Source organism: Borostomias antarcticus (genome assembly GCF_949987555.1).
Source record: "Borostomias antarcticus genome assembly, chromosome: 22".
NCBI lineage: Eukaryota > Metazoa > Chordata > Actinopteri > Stomiiformes > Stomiidae > Borostomias > Borostomias antarcticus.
The window spans coordinates 13,298,710-13,310,366 of NC_140255.1; positions in this window are offsets into that span (position 1 = coordinate 13,298,710).

Sequence of the window (11,657 nt, forward strand, 5' to 3'; positions counted from 1 at the left end):
AGAAAACATTAAAGATTGAATCAAGTAATGAACCTGAGAAAGGTGGAATAAGTGGAGGACAAGATCATTCGGAACATTAGATCAATACTGCCACCTAGTGTTCATAAAGGGTTTGTTTACCGTAGCCTACCCCTCTTATGATCAGAGAAACGACATTCATAATACAGAGAAATAATAACCTTTTTCACAGGATAGCATTCAATTATTGAAAACAAAACATTTATTGTTGTTCAATGTTGGACAATGCATCATAAGTAGTTTAAGTATAATAGTTGAATCTATTAACAGGCATTTTTTGGCCAACATTGGCCACAGTTGAATAGACAACTGCAACCAAACTGTTGTTTTTCTCCCAGCCATACCCTTGTAACTTGAGGAAGTTGGAGTTCACTTGATCACATTCAAGTAAATCCCCAAGCTACAGGCTCCTGGCGAGGTGTGAATGGGTTCTGGCCAGGACCAATGAAACTGGAGCAGCCTAGCCAAACTAGGGACCACTGAAGTGTCAACTACTGGCAGTGTCCAGCAGGTAGAATTTAATCCCAGTTCCCTTTGTCACCACTCACATGCAGTGAGCAGTGTCGAGTTCAGTTGACCCAGTGTGTGTGTGTGTGTGCTTGCGTGTGCACGCGTGCACACATTTGTTCACTGTAAGCTGGTTGGCACTGGATACTGGAAAGACACCGAAGGTGTTTGCTTGAAATTTAACCCCTGGAGAATGATAGTGGGATTCTGACACCTGAATCACATGTCAACAGGGGAACAGTAGCCTGACTCTCACCCTGTGTTGATGAACAGGCTCTACACTGATGAATTAGTAAAGCATGCCTGACATGTTTCTCAATGTGAAAGACTTGTTCAGTCGCTGCCTGTAGGCGTAATATGGCCTTTGCAAAGGCATCTAGGCCTATGTGGAGACAGGAGACAGTTTGTAGCAACTGTACGGTTGCTACACTGATGGCTAAGTGAAGTAATCATGACAAAATGGCATATGAGATCCATTATCTCTTTTATTTCTAATAAAGTGCTGGGAGTGACCAGGGTCATTTCGCCGGCTTCCATTGTTCAAGTAGAGGGATTATCATGGAACAGAGACTTGGATGACAGTACACACAGTAGATGGGTGTGTCAATGTTTGCCACAGCCAAACCCGTTTTGTGACATACTGTACTGCAGGCCAAAGGTGTTTTGGTTATGGGCCACATGAATCACAAGACATATTATCCCATATGCCCTGTAGATGTCCGTTGATAGGAACCCTTCCTATTGTGACTTGATGCTAGTAAAACCACCATAGCTGTTTGGTGGCTCAGTTGTTTACAGTCTCACTTCTTGGCAGAGACCTGAGAGCAGTTAGAAAATGTTACACACCCAGTTTAACTGGTTTCTGTTGAATGGGTTGAGCCAACAAATACTCAGATCTCGCAATAGGAAAATCACAAAGAAAATAATCCCCAAAAAACTATGCAAAGTAATAAATAAAGTAATTATACATAACCTATTGCATATCTTCTCTAGAGTCAATACAGATTGGGCCATTGAAATAAAATCAATTTCCCTGAGTATCTGCAGTAATCAAAATTACCCATAAGACACATAATAAAACTTGTAAAGGTTACATTGATATCCTAGCTTGATTGGAAGCAGCCAATCAGTTGAAGATAACTGATTATTATTATTATTATTATTATCATCAGTAGTAGTAGTAGGTGCTTCACGGAGGGTGGAATTGCACAGCTTTGTTACATCATCAAAAGATAAAGTTAACAAAGTAACAACAAAGTAATCAAAATTCATCTAATCAAATCAACATTAGCAAGGCACTAAAAAAGTCTCCCAGATCGAGCATACAATGTACCAACTCATGTTCAAGTGCAAGCTTCCACACGGCGGAGGCAACATGAGGTGCAAAAAACGTCACTGAATTATCCATTAGTCAGTGATAAAAGCCTCAACCAAACTGATAACCTGGAAGAGAACTGACAGTACATCATTATAAACATATCGCACATATTTATGAACAAAAGTTTCCTGAGTTTGAGGGATCCTCCTCATATTTTCCCCTTTAAACCTTTATGAAACTAATGTTCCACTGAGATTATAAGGAATCAGACTTTTAAAGACAGAGGAGGGAGGTCTACAATAGGATTTAATGAAGCGGTAGGCTGCTGATTTTTAATCAGGAAATAAACAGACCTGTTGCAGGCAGAGTCAGAGGTTAGCTTCAAGGAGGGTAGTTTCAATGAGAAACCAACCCAACTCATTCAAGAGCATTCTAAATCAGCTTCCCATAAGGAAAGCAATGCCAATGTCTTCCTGACGAATCCTGGTGGAGCCTCACTTGGGGAGGAACTCGTCAATGGATACCTCAATGTTCCCCAGGTACCAGATGATCCAGAAGAAAAGGCTGAGGATGATGATGATGGGGCCGGAGAAGACGAAGAAGTCCCAGAAGCTGAAGGGGGCGAAGATGCCGATGAAGAAGAGGATGAAGCCTACGGCATCGAAGATGATGGCGATGAAGAAGAACACTACACAGCGTCCTATGAACGATTTATAATCCATGGCTAAGAGAGAGAGGGAGTCTGGAGAGAAGTTGATCACTGTAAAAAAGAAAAAGAAAAAATCAAATGGAATGTGGTTTTGTTGTGGTTGTCGTTTTCCCGGGCAGTACTCATTCAGTACCACAACGTGAGATGTAGCCTACTGTAGTTCATAGTATACAAAATGTATTCAACAAATATCCTTGTTTATTCTTTCTTTACCTGTTGGGTGCCGCACGTAAATCTGTGAAGAGAGTGATGAGGAAGATGTTTTAAGTGCCAGGTCACATTCCTCTCCAACTCGTTTGTCTGACTCCACATAACTCTCATAGCAGAGCAGGAGCCAGAAGAGAAATATGTTTCCCTAATGATGACAACAGATTATATGTTCTGCCTCTTATCTCAGTTATGAGTTTTCTTTTGAAACTTCTCCATTTCATTTTAACACCTCACATACCTCACCAAGGCCTTATCTTGGTCCTACAGATGGTTGGAAATATGGACATTTTGGTAATACTTATTGTAATACATCTTTGCAAACCCTGACGTCATATTTAGGCTTTCTTGCAGGTAGCATGCACATTTCCAGCTTTCTTTTAACCTTTTCAGAAAGTGACCACAACACGAACAAAGATCTGAGCGTAACCTCCAAGGTTTTTGAAAGAGTTGTACACGATCAGATGTATGAATATATATGTAAATGTAATTTATTGTATGAGATGCAGTCTGGTTTTAGGAAATCATGCTCAACAGACACGTTTTCTGTATCTTACCGACTTTATTAGGAAGGAAATTGATTTAGGGAAAATGTGTGGTCCTGTTTTACTAGACCTTAAAAAAGCCTTCGACACAGTCGACCATAACATCTTGCTGTCGAAGATGAAGGCCCTTGGGCTAGATGACTCTGCCATCAGGTGGCTGAGGTCATATCTGTCAGGGAGGGACCAGTGAGTAGACGTCGGTGGAGTTCTGTCTGAGGCCATGCCCATTTCCTGTGGGGTTCCCCAGGGCAGTGTGCTTGGGCCATTGCTCTTCTTACTTTACATCAACAACATGAAAGCTGCCTGCTCTAGCCCCTTGTTTTTATATGCAGACGATTCAGCCATTCTTGTATCACACAAAGACAAAAATCGTATACAGGAAATTTTAGCAGAGAACTTGACCTGGCTATCTGAAAATAGGCTGTTACTGCACCCAGGCAAGACCGAAGCTATATTAATGGGTTCTAAAATTAGATTGAGCAAAGAGGACAAACTTGTCATAACTACTGGAGGGGTAGAAATTGCATCTCAACCCTCGGTCAAGTATCTAGGCTGTATCCTAGATGGGACTTTAGGAGGCGCCTCCATGGCACTAAAAGTTCTGGGGAAAATAAATGCCAGAACTAGGTTTTTAGCTAGGAAATCCACACTGCTAAACAATGATTGTCTAAAAATTTTAGCCTCATGTTTAATTCAGTGCCACTTTGACTATGCCGTCAGTTCATGGTATTGGAGTCTCAACAAAACCCTGAAACAGAAACTACAGGTAGCACAGAATAAACTATCAGAGTAGTCCTGGGTCTTAACCACAGAACCCATGTGGGGAAGGCTCAGTTTACACAACTCCAGTGGTTACCAGTTGAGGGTAGAGCCAGGCAACTCCAACTTACTATGGTCCACAGGATCCTAAACAGTAGAGCCCAGATCTATTTTAACAACTATTTTAAGAAAATAGCACATGGTCACAACACTAGAGCTAGTCGGGGAAATGTAGCCCTCTACAAGCACAAGACAAAGACAGGAGGAATATATTTTATCTATGCTGGTGCTGTGGAGTGGAACAAACTACCTCTCTCCATAAAAGAAGTGGAAAGTACAGGGGCTTTCAAAACAAGGATCAGGAAACGATTATTTAGCGACTCTTGTATAAGCTACAGTATGTGTCTGATGATGTAACATGAGTGTGGATGTTACATTACTCTGGTTCCATGAGTAACTCACTATGTTGTATTTATATTGTTTGCACTTGTATTGTATTGTATTTTTTTATAGTATAATTGCTAAAAGCACTTGAAGCTGATGACGGTCTCCACTTGGACTCCTTGTACATCAGGGACAGCGATGGAAATAAGTCTTGGACTTTTTGCTTTTGTCCCTGACATACTGTATGTTTTTTTATATATACTGATTGTAATTGCTTTTGTCAAATAAATCAAATCAAAAACACAGACAAAGCAACAGTAGCCTATAAGCAACTACCAATGATGGTGAATAGCATAATATCCACACGAGAGAAGTCTTATGAGATCTGATGTGACGTCATCACTAAGTAGGAAGAACACCAGGCTCAGTCTACCTTGGGATTAATACCAACAGCCGAACATACAGTGGCCTTGTCTCCTTTTGTTCGAGGAGTCTGACCTGAAAACAGTGTGCCTGACCTGGATTGAATAGACACCATTACAACTGAGAACTACTTGACTAAACTGTCAAGCCGTTCAACATCACGATAGATGAGCAAAAGCAGAATAGGAGAGGAAGCCACTCATCCCTGTGTGTGTGGTTGCTGGGATGCTGTTATCTGTCAGTGAGTGGTGGACGAAATCCAGTGGTCGCTATCAACACCTGCTGAACACAAGATGACAAAACACAAGCTACATGGGCCCATAGGAATCCTGCAATTTGACTTTTAAATTGAGAAATATGTTGAATAATACTCACTGTTTTCATTGTCTGTTATCAAACATAGGAATACACAGTCTCTAGTCTGCCTACAGAAGAGCACACCTGCGCACGCGCATTTCTATTCAATAAACTTTATTGAAAGGCAACATTTTAAAACAGCCGCATAAAATTCAGGACATTAAAAAATAAAAATTTCTGCTATTTACATATACAATTGAGATATACATTTTCTTTGTCTGTGCACAGCCCCAAGGGTGCATACGCCGGCATGCAGGGCTTATCCCTGAATGAGAGAAGTCTTCTCTAATGAAAGTGTCTTTAGTTCTTATAGGACTAAATGGTTCAGTCCATCCAAAAGCAGCACTTGGTGAGGGAGAGATTCACACTGGGGAGCTGCAGTTCACCTGCAAAACAAGAAGAATATTTAAGACCTGGAAACACAAGATCATTTTAAACCCACCTGCTTGACACTGGAGGTGATATCACAGAGGCAGAGGAAACATCTGTGGGTCAGCCAGCCCACTACATTTGCCCCCCCCCCTCACATTTTGCATATCTATCTACTCTCTATGAGGATGGCACCAGTCAGTCAGATAGCTTCCAGTCTGGAGGGAGAGAGGGGAATCACAGCTTTTGAATCACCGCCTCGTGGAAAGCATAAACTACATCATCATATACTGGGACACCAAATCCTAACATGATCATGTGGTGACATATGTTCTGTAGTCAGTCTTTCCAGTCAAGCGATCCCAGCCAGTGTGTTTGAGAGGGCAGTCATCAAGATCGCATGCGAACATTTTCATGCTTTTGGAATCAGACCGTATCAATGGACACACCGTTGCTGGCAGAACAATAGGGGAAAATGCCAAGTCAGAACACCTACAGGAACAGCAAATATCAGAGTCACGCACACTGCCTTGGTTACACAACCATCTACAATAAGTTAATGTACCATGGGAATATTTGTTTGCAAAACATTGTGTACTTATGCTAATATTTATTCTAGTTGCTGCCAGATGTAATTGTTGAAGTCAAACAAATTGGCACAAGTGGTGTGCAAAAGGTGGTCCGGGCAATAGTTTTCCTTAGGTGGTGGCCTTCTGTGGTTTTACTGTTACAATGACTAGCAGGAATGTTTGGTGATAAACAGTAGATGTGTCCAGTTACATCTTTACAGTAACCCAGCTATGACCACTTGTAATGTTCACTATTTCTATTTTACTATACACTCTCAAAACAAAGGGCGCTATATAGAACCCTTTGTAACAATAAAAGTGTTTCACAAAAGACATTTCCCGGGTACAATAATTGATTGTAGATGGTTGGGTAAACAAGGCAGATGAGGTGTGTTTGTATAGTTAGCTGTTATGACAGGGCGTTTTCCCCTATTGTTCTCCCAATGGTGTGTCCCATTGATGCTGACTCCTCGGAAAGAAAAGAAAAAGAGATTAAAACCCATTTAATAAATAGAGAAGACTCCCGAATTTGATCTTTTTAAAGCAGAATATAATGATGCTTATCTTGGCTTGGCAGCTTGAGTGAGGTGACTGAAGGACTACCCCACTGCAGTGAATGGAAATCAATAGGTACAGCAGACTTCTATTAAAACAACAGAGAGCCTGTGGTGGTGTGAGGAACTCTGGATTGCCAACCAGTTAGAAGCAGCAATCCTTAATGGGTGTCTAAAACAAATGTGTAGCTGTGAAGGTGAATTAAGGTGAACTCATTAATTAAAGGCAGCCGAAGGCCACTGAGGTTCTTTTCACAGCAGCCTCACACACAGAGACTCATTATTACAGATATTCATGAGCAGCAAGTAAGCAATCAGGTCCTGGAGAACTATTTTTTGGTCTGAGAGGAAGACAGAGAGAGAGAGAGTGAGAGAGACCTTCTGTTGCACTGCTTGGCATTATAAATATAAAATATAAATAAAATATGATGTACCCCCATCTGGTCTTCTAACAATGAATGTCACTGTCACATTCCAAAACACCATAAATGGTGGTTCAAGCAGAAAAAAATGTATATTCAACAAGGGAGCAACATTGATAGGGGAGGTGTTGTTGATGAGATACACAAATGGGATTGAGTCAGAGTTGCAGCATTAGGCCTATATTTCAACAGACATGATCCTCGTGGTCTCATGAAATAGGCTATGACCTTTTCCCAGAAACGAGTGGATATTGAACATGTTTGACACATTAGGCATACAACTTCTTTTATTTAGCTGTCATCAAAATACAAGTTGTAGCCTACTGCTGAGTGAGAATATAGGTCAGGAAAGAGACAGAAAACAATGGTGTTCTATATAACAACAGGATGAACACAAAAACTAGAGCGGATGTTCTGGTGGCTGGAGGCACAAAGTGATGCTGCCGCCAGCTGACTTTTTGTTGAGAAGTTGTCTAGACTAGGCTAGCCTACTCACCAATTCTCACAGAAGCCTTTCCGCCTTGCTGTCCGCGACATTCTGCAACAGAACCTCGGAGCCCTTCAAAATACCCAACTCAACAGTTTTGCCGGGAAGTGGACTGTCAGTACTTCTATCGTAACCTCCATTGTCGTGCCCCGATATGGAGTTGTGTTCCCAAGTAATTCGTGATGGAGCGTGGACGGGCACAGTTCCGTTGGGATCCTTCCCATTGCCCATGCATTTCTCACCCGCTTCAAGAGTTTTGATCCCACTGGAAAGCCTCTCCGAAAGCTTTCTCGCCCAGTGCACAAAGTTCACACTGCTTTTGTCCTCGGAATCAACCGAAACCTTTATGTTCCCTGCATACCACATAATCCACCAAATCAAACTAAGGAAAATGATGAGTGCACCCGTGTAGATAAGGAAATCCCCGTAGAAACGACCGTCCACATTCAGATTGGCGAAAATACCTATTAAAAGAACTGCCAGACCACCAACATCAAAAGCAAGGGCGAGGAAAAATAACGGCACACACTTCCCCACGCAGTTCGGAGCCATAGCCTACCTCAGCCGTGATATGATCTCAAATAACGGCAATGAAGAGTTCAACTTGTTTTTCAGGACACACATTTCCTCACCCTACACCTGTCGAGGGGCAGGTAGCCTACACCTGTGCTATCGCACAGAGCCGCCTTCCCGTGACGTCGGCCTCCCCCATAAATTTCCTCTCAGACACTGATCTAAGATCTGTTTCTGCCTCTGCGGAGAAGATTTGCATTTGGGGAAGACACTCTTACATCTAGATCTGTCTGACACTATGCGGAATGATCAAGATTAAGAATAGCCAAATTGAAGTCTCAAGTGTTGATTTATCATTAAACATATTATTATATATTGACTGGGGACTTTTCACCCTTGTAGCTATACAGCAATACAATTTTACCTTCGGGTAGTAACCTGAGAATGAGGTCAGAGTCATGGCTGTGATATAACCAAAATACTATGAATTGTCCCCTGACCTGACCTGACCCATAAAACAGGATGTGCAAAACTAGTGTTACAGACACCCCAGTTAACTGTTATCCCAGTTAAATTTACTAGTTCCCATGACACAACCTTTAGGCTACTGAATTTTATTGTTTAAAAATGTTGATGGGTCCGAAATGAACGTTTTGTTTACCTCCGTCTGAGATGTCAGAGGTTTGGTTCCCACCTCTAACAAGGCTAATGGGTCAATAATATTATTATGTTTTTACCACATGGTATATCGGGAGGCAGGAGCAATCCGGAGTCCTAATACTCACAAGCCTGGTTAGTTTATTTTTTATTGTTTGTAATGACTAGTCTACATCGAAATATTGCACCTTTAAGTTAAAGGGATATTTCGATGTAGACTAGTCATTACAAACAATAAAAAATAAACTAACAAGGCTTGTAAAAGGCTTGACGTTATTTGAGATCATATCAAGGCTTTAAGGTATCTTGTTGTCCTGTTTCTATGTGAATGTTTGACTGCTAGAGGGCGCCAGTCATCTTTGCAATGGTACTAGTGTGAGCCCTGCCACCATGCCGCATCCTATAGGCCCATTACCACGTATTACACCATAGTAACTGGTGACTAAAACACTGCAATGCATTACCAACATGATCACTCAGTCCAAAAGCTCTCACCTCAATACAAAACACACATCAATGATATCTGACAACACAGTCCCATCTATGTGTGTGTGTCTCTCTCTCTCTCTCTGTCACTGCACACACACACACACACACACACACACACACACACACACACACAAACACACACACATACAGACACACACACTCGCACAGGCACACACGCGCACACACACAAACACACACATATACACACACACATACACACGCGCGCACACACACACACACACACACATACACACAAATCCGTCCGGTGGCAGTTTCCTATACACATATAAATGGTCTGAAGTATACTCCAGGCATATAACCTACAGTGTAGGTCCAGGAAACCACCTCATAAGAATTAAAAGATACAACGCCTGCATTCACATACTGCATTGCAGGGCTCCTGCCCTGTGAGCCTCTGTTGGGTAGTACTACTGGGCAAGGGGAGTTTTCTGATAAACTACCTGGAAAACCTTCCAGTCTGTTTGGCTACACATCTCACCATGCATACTGATGCAGCTTATCCCCAACGAGCTTCAACCTCAGTAAAGACCCAGCGTCCTATCGTTAGGAGATAAGCCAAGAGTGGGGAGTCCAGTAGCTATGTCAGCATAACAAGCCTGTGCATTACATTTGCATATACGAGCTCCTTGACGAGGGATTTGTGAAGTGGACTGTTACTACTACTTTTAGTTAATTAGAATCGACTGCTATGTTTAGAATGTGGAAAGAGACTTTTGTAGAGCCATCAGGGCTCTTTGAAGTTTCAGCAGTGGGGCAGGTGTGTCGAAGATACATCTTTTGGCTCAGGTTCAGACAGATGTGTTATGAATGAGTCTGTGTATGAAGGATAGGATGCTTGCTCTTACAGGACTCTGGAGGACACAATTTGGTGCAATTTTTTATTCATTTATTTTTTTATCATAGGAATGCTTTGTAGCAAGGTTCCATTTGAAAAGGAAGCAAAGTGAGAGATGCTAACCTTTTATTTTCTTCAGCCAACTTCTAGACTGAGGAAATAATGGTGGAGACCTATTAAATAATTGAGGTATGAGAGGTAGTTGGAGAGGTAGATCAATGAAATCAAGGAGCTTGTTCTCATTATACAGCCTTACTGACACTTATGATGATGAAGTTGGAGGGAGAGTGAGAGAGGGAAAGAGAGGAGGGAGGGAGAGAGGGAGAGAGAGGAGGGAGAGAGAGAGATAGAGGGAGGGAGGGAGGGAGGGAGGGAGGGTAAAAGAGAGATATGAAAACTTAACAAATGAGGCTCATTCCAGAACTCTGTCTCTCTCAATGGAGCTTCATATCAACCCCTCAGTCGCGGCAGGTGGTTAGGCCAACTCACATTTCAAAATGTCAGATCTCGGAGCTCAGAACTCGAGATCTTTCCAGGGAGGCCTGACGGTTTCCCGGCCCTGATTTCCCAGAGGGTCGGCAGACTCGACACGCATGAGCATCCGTGAGCGTTTAAACCGGCAGACCCACGCCTTCCACTCCCATCACCCCCCCCCCCCCCCCGCTCTCCTCACCCAGTACCTAACCCTCCATCACAGAACCCTCTACTTATACACTCCCCCTCTCCTCTCTTCTTCTCTCTCTCTCTCGCTCTCTCTTTTTCTCTTTCTGCAAGGGAGTTCATTTCTACACTGTCACATGTAGGTGTAAAGGGATTCTGTGACTTTTCAAGTATTTATGGAACTTGTGGCTGTTAAACATAAGAATGATGAAAACACACTGTTCTCAGCAGATTCACAGCTTGTCTCCGTCTTTGCCTACGAGGCAAACTGTGTTATCACAGGTACATAATGATGATTTATCAGAGGAATAAGGTTTAATTTCAGAGCTAGTCCTCAGAAGTGATAATGTTTTATTTCAGAATCAATATCGGAGGGTTTTGTTCGGGGTCCCTCACCACTCACCTCTTTATCCTAGAGGGGAAGATTAAGAAGCAGGCTTTTGGTTGAGAGCACACACAGACACATGCACGTAGACATGCATGCTCACACACACTCCCCCGACGCACAGGCGTGCGCGCGCGCACACACACACACACACACACACACACACAGACACAGACACATAGACATGAATGCTCACACACACTTCCTCGACACAGAAGCCAGAAGCGCGCACGCACACACAGACACATGCATGTAGACATGCATGCTTACACACACTCACCTGACACACGCACACACACACACACACACACACACACACACACACACACAAATGCACGTAGACATGCATGCTCACACACACACACACCCAATACACATGCCCGTGCACACACACACACACACACACACACACACACACACACACACACACACACACACACACACACACACACACACACACACACACAGC